Below are 6,392 nucleotides of genomic sequence, written 5' to 3'. Positions count from 1 at the left end.
CCACACATTAAACTAACAAATTGAAGTTAACTTTAGCAAGCATTGCAGCTAGTCCCATTGGCAACAAATAATCAAAGTGACGAGGATCAGTTAAAAACCCACTGAAAGAATTCTTAATACCCTGACAGGTTTAAAATATTTTCCAATGAAATTCTTTTAGTAAGGTTTACTTATAATTCCTAGCAAACTAGACCAGAGTTTACTGTAACAGTAGCTGAGTTCATTATGATGGCTTGATCAAATTGCACATTTATTAATAAAATCATGGCGGGTGTGAAATTTTATGAAACAAGGAACAATATCGGCCTAATCACAGCTGATAATCCACTAGCACAATAGGATCAATCTTTGAAAGTTTACACTATCGCGCCAACAAAAATTATATAGTTAACCCTCATACATTGTTAAATGTTAAAATAAATGTCATAAGCATCAGGCACCTTGAAAGGTTCAACGACCAAACAGTACCATCAGCATCTTCTAAGCCACCTCCAGAAGGGGAATGGAAGATGTTCAACGCAACCAAAATCTGGAATACACTTGAAAGATATATCACATTCCATGTGTCATGAACTTACTATCAGCTAAGTACAAGAAAAATCCAACTTGGTCACTCGGTGCCATGCAGTAAATCTGTATGTTATAGGTTAACCTGGCCAAAGTTGAATACTAAAGAAGTTCTTTCTCTTTCATGTTTAGACAGCTTCAATAATCACAAATACAGATTAAGTTTTTTTTTGAATCCCAAAAGCATTCTAACTCAATTGCTGCCTATTAATCAAGTTGCTACATGTGCATTTGAAATCTCTCATATTCTCATGCCCTCAGCACCCAATGTGCTTCAGGTTATGGTTTACTCAAGGAAAAGTATTTAAACTCAGCCTTTTACTGCTGCTGTTCATAAATCTGCATATAAGCTTCTGAAAGTGCAACCAAATGAGGAAGTGTTTCAGAGACGTGCAAATCCTGCATCTCATACCTAAACAAATCAAGGTATTAGTCCTCATCATTCTTAAAGATCCATACATCCATTGATTCCATTCAGATTGATGCATTTTTTTCTTATTAAGAAATAGAACTTACCAAAGTTCTTCTGATTTGCGTTGCACGAATACCCTATAGAATCCTTCACCAGGTTTGCCATCATGAACAACATTAGCAATTAAATCATATTTAGATTGCAGTTTCTCATTTTCTTTTGGAGCTGGCAAGGGAATGTAATCCTTCAACTCTAGGTTCTTCACAGGAAAGTTGACTGAAGAAAATATTGACGAGGTTAGCGTGATGATAGAAGTATGCTGATGTCAACTTCAATAAATTACACCACATAGCAACATAAATTCTTACCTAATGTAGGATTTTTTTCCACAAAAAAGTTATTCTTAGTAAACCGACGCATGTGAAGAATCATATACTTAGGCAATCTGGTAACACGATACTGCATCCTTGCTATGTGAGGACGGACCACCTCCGTGACAGTCTCCCCATCGAACTTGGTTAGTATGTTGAATAGTGGAACCTAGAAATCAAGCCTTATCAGTAGGAAAGGACAGACAGAACTTGAAAATAAAAAGCTAAACTGACATCAGGCCATGAAAAATGAAAAACAAAAGTCAAGTTCACAAGTGGAAATGCAAACTAAACTAATTATCCTTGCGTTAATGAGAATTCTACTATTTTTTATTCAAAGCACTTTAACATCATGGCATTCATATAAAAGATTACTCAGACTACACTAAAATGTTGGGGGGATGGTAAAATATTTCAGGTCATTAATCCCATGGTATGGTATTTGCAGTAATCTGAATGCATTATAGAACAAAAAAGGTTTTCATAATTTGTCTCCCGGTCATTTTTTAGTTTATAAATATTATTGGGATTTGGGAGGAGTTTTTCCACAAGGACAATGGCTACAATATGTGTGTATATGCTTACAGTGGAGTGGCAAAATAATGGGAAGTTGGAAGCTCATGGGAATCAGAAGTGGAGATCAAACATGGATCCCTTCATGTTAAGTGATTTTATTGGAACTAGGTCAATATACAACTAGAAGCATGTTTCCTCATAGAAGTGTACTGGGAAATCCCACATTATGTAAAAAAGAAACAAACAAACAAAAAAAAAGATTTCAGACAGCAAATAACTAGATAAACCATTTTATACTGGCTATAACAATGCATTAAGAAGTGAAAGAAGAGCATTTATTACACTAAAATCATGGCTGTAATTTCACAAAAAAAGTAAGTGTTGGTCAGGTGGTTCATATGATTTTTCTCTGCACTTCCTCATGCAAGTTATGGACAATATTATTTTTGTAGAGAAGGATGCAACTGGCCCTTGAAGGTTATTACTTGTGTCATGGACCACAAAAAGTCTTTGATCAAGGTTAGATGTTCTCTTTTAACTATGATTTTTCTTCAGTACAATTTTTTTGTTAAATTATAAATTTTTTTGTCAAGACAAATACAAATAGTGAGTAATGCTGAAAACTTAACAGGGGAAAATAATCATTGTCAAATGCTTTAGAACTTAGATTAATCATTCAAGTCTTGTAAATCAAAATATGCACAGTATTATACAAAATATATGCGCATAAGGATGAGATTGTAAATAACAGCCAAGATGCAGTCCATGTAGCCATGGTAAACAACCAGACTCACGTTGTAAAAATCCAAAGGATGCATCACATAAGCATAATCAGTCAAGTAAATCTTACAAACTGGCAGACCACCATTGATAAAACTAATAAAATATAATATTGAACACTGAAATCACACACACTACAGCAATAAACTTGTTGTCCCATAGAAAAATCTCCTATCACATATAATAAAGCAACACACTTGCTGTCCCAGAGACAAAAGTCTCCTACAGAGAGTATTCTCTGTCCACAAACTACAAATAACTTCAATCCCCTAATTACACAACATAAATCAAATATATATTCCAAATACATAACTACCAGCAATTATTTTCTACACACTACTGCTCCTAACACTCAGTTCCTATCACAAACTACTTGCTTTGCTTTTAAATAATGGTTTATAAGTGGCAATAGGCCATCAGTATTGGTGTCAAAACATTCTTTCAGTTATCCACAATTTTCTTATTTTTACACGTCTCTTAGATATAACATTACAGCCCAAATGACAACATTCAAACTTCATAGCAGGATCACTTCAATGTTAATTACATCATTATCAACTATAGCATCTCATATGTAAAAGGCACATAGCATTCAGTGGCGCAGTACCTGTGGTATTATATTTTTTTCCATCACATCCTTGAAAAGAGGTGGTGGTGGCAAGTCCAACCCTAACATTAGAAATGGCATTTTTGAAGTTTCTTTGACAAATGCATATCGTTCATTTACCCCATCAGAAAGTTTCTTGCCATTGTTTTGGTCTTCATTGTTCTCTTTCTTATCTGCTATCACTTTGTTAGGAATCTCTTTCACAACCTCAAGTTCACCCTGGAAGCACAGTAAAAACAACAAACAACTTAAGTGAATAGTTGCAGCCAGCAGCAACAAGTCAACCAAAAGAGAAGAAAATTAAAATGGATAAGAACCTGAAAACACTCATAGATGATGCTGGTATTCTTCTTTGAAGTCTTAAGATCTGCATGCAGGGTATTAAGAAGCCATGAACTCAACTGGGTCAGATTGTGCACCTATCCGAAACCTTTTTTTACTGGCCTTCATCACTGCTTGTAGAAACTCATGTGGGCTGACCTGTTGACTTGCATCTTGAAAGTCAAGCCACCACCAAATTGTAATAATATAATATACAATGAACTTATCAGAAACAAACCTGTCCTTTAAAGTTCCGTGCATGCCAGATCTTCCTAGTGAGTTCACCAAATCGATGAACAAGAGATTTGCAGTGTTGATAATTTTCAGGGATAAGGAAAAAATTCCTCAAGGGGGTAACTCTCATTAATGATTGAATTGTTACATTTACAAAATCAGTCTCCTTGATATTATTAAGTCCCACCTGAAAAGTCATGGTATAATGGATAAATTTAGGCCATAAAACACCTAAAAGCCTTTCAAAAATATTCAAAATTTCATTTTTATAAGCATGAAAAATATACCATTCCGGGAAGGTAACTAGAACCATCAAGAGCCCTAGACCACTGCTTATTTTTGTCAAGTTGTTCAACTTCTTTTGCAGTGAATCTGCAGGTAGAGATCATTATGAATGCACTTAAATCATGTATTTTAGTAGTCAATCATTTAAAGAATTCAAGGTAAGGTAATGACAGCATAAAGAGAACATGGAATCATAATATAAAAGATAACGACGAAAACTTAATTAATGGTAAAATTTAAATATTTCAATGTTATTCTGAATTAGAGAAAAAATGAAGCATGATCTTTTACAGTGACTGGAAGTGACCAATGAACATCAAACTACAAGCAAGTTGTTATAAGCAGTTTGGTACATCCACAGGCAGAAAATAGTAGATAAATGCATAACAAAGATGCTAAGCATGTAACTGAATTTATTAAATAATAACTTATGATAAACATATAATCCATAGCCCAAACCCAGCACCTATAAAAACAAACATCCTTTTTAATTAGTTTATAATGAAGAGAAAAATATTAACAACAGTGACAAAATAAACAAGCATAAAGTAATTAATTATTCCTCTTGCCGCCACGCAAAACACCTTTTGATGGGTAAATAGAAGGGGATTCCAAGATTGGTGTGAACAGCAGAGGTAAATCCCTAATATAAGACAGAGGCATTGTTTGGGGATCACCACTGGCCCTAGAATAGAGTGATGGGGCGTTTAACAACACTGAGGATCCAATCTCACCTATCCACAAAGTGTCCAAGACAAGGCTCAAACATGAGAACCTCACAAACTTTGTGTAGGCAGATGACCACTTTAAACACAACCCTCAAGCAGAAACACTTACTTGATTTTGGGAGGTCCATAACATGAATTTTGACCTTCTAGAATGGATTAAAATCATTTTTCTAAGGGGAGACAAATGGAAAAAAAAAAACTCTCTAAGCAGCCAACTGGTGACATACATTGAACGAAAGGTGATAATATAATTGTTGTCACCAGCCAATAATTGATGACAATAGAAACAGAAATATGTAGCTAAAAAATTGTCTGCAGCAAGCACAGCCAAAAAATAAAATTGGACCAACCTTGGATTTAAGACATGCCGAATGTCATCTAAAGAAGGGTCATTAATTTCATAACCATCAGGAAGACAGTAGACTTTTTCAGTCCGGAGATTGATATAAACATGGTGTCCTGCTTCCAGACTATGTGTATATGCATGAGACTTCTTCCCTCTCCCTTGGTAATATTTCCCACAAACCAAACATGCATACACATTTAAATTGGACAGGGAGACAGAACAGAATTTCTCAAAGTCAAAATCCAAAACCTGCACATGAATGTTGTCAAAATTCAAATGTGCATGAAAACCAGCAAAATTACAGTCAACAATGAACAAGATCAGTCAAATACCTGTCTATTAACAGTATCAAGATAAGGACAGTCCTTCCGAACCTCAACCTGGCGATTGTTTCTTCCACTAAATTGTTCACGTGAATCATCTTCTTCATCACTATCATCAGCCTCTCCATATCTATGTCCATTATGCTGGGATCCATCATTCCTCCTCTCATTAACAGAACCCCTTTCCCTTCTAACATAATCTTCCTCCTCATCAATGTCAGCATAATTATTGGCCAACCCAGATAGAGGATTTGCAATGGAGACAGGAGGTGGAGAGGGGGAGGAATCATCATCCGGCCTCTGCCTCTTTGACTCATTATCAAGCCCTTCATCCTCTACTCTATCAACAGCTTCCCTTTCCCTTTTTGAGGACATGTTCTCTCCTACAGCACTTTCAAATCAACAGCAGAGAAAAAGTTTAAGATAACAGGTAAATTAAGACATTGAACTTCAAATTCAAATCACCTAAAAATATAAACACGAACAGAAAGAAAGAAAAAAGACAGACAGGTGCTACCTTTTTCTCTTATCTAACAAAAGGCCTAAATGGGGCAGTGAAAGAAACTAAAAATGCTGTGTCTACAAACACATGAACAGTATTCTAAAACTTTATAAAATTGAGATTATGAAGTGTATGAATACATGGTTGTTGACACACTAACTACGATTAGGGTTGTGGGCGTATTTAATATCTTAAAAATTTGGATCCATTTTGTTTTCTTAAAATAATGATTATTTTAAATTTTAAAACACGATTATGAATAAATCTTTTGTTTATGACTTAAAATTTGTTTCATTAAAAATTTTAGGCTTAAATATGTTTAAACTAACTCGAATTAGGTCAATTTTCAGATTACTACTTTTTAAATATTTTTTTGTTTAAATTACTTGACTAATATTTT

At 34.6% G+C, this 6,392-nt stretch overlaps 1 pseudogene across 1 annotated transcript; it reads right to left on the bottom strand.

The window, feature by feature from the left end:
* Positions 1-301: 301 nt before the first annotated feature.
* LOC145949285 (uncharacterized) lies at positions 302-6,160 on the bottom strand (annotated as a pseudogene). The gene is made up of 10 exons (XR_014432644.1): positions 6,008-6,160; positions 5,500-5,881; positions 5,172-5,416; positions 4,096-4,180; positions 3,813-3,995; positions 3,571-3,733; positions 3,254-3,472; positions 1,348-1,519; positions 1,084-1,255; positions 302-979 (listed from the first exon to the last, which is right to left on the bottom strand). The product of XR_014432644.1 is annotated as an uncharacterized LOC145949285 (transcript).
* Positions 6,161-6,392: the final 232 nt, after the last annotated feature.

Source organism: Cajanus cajan, chromosome 3, assembly GCF_000230855.2.
Source record: "Cajanus cajan strain Asha chromosome 3, NIPB_CcT2T_4, whole genome shotgun sequence".
Classification (NCBI taxonomy): Eukaryota; Viridiplantae; Streptophyta; class Magnoliopsida; order Fabales; family Fabaceae; genus Cajanus; species Cajanus cajan.
Note: the sequence above shows the minus strand (reverse complement) of the source record. Positions and strands in the feature narration are given on the sequence as shown.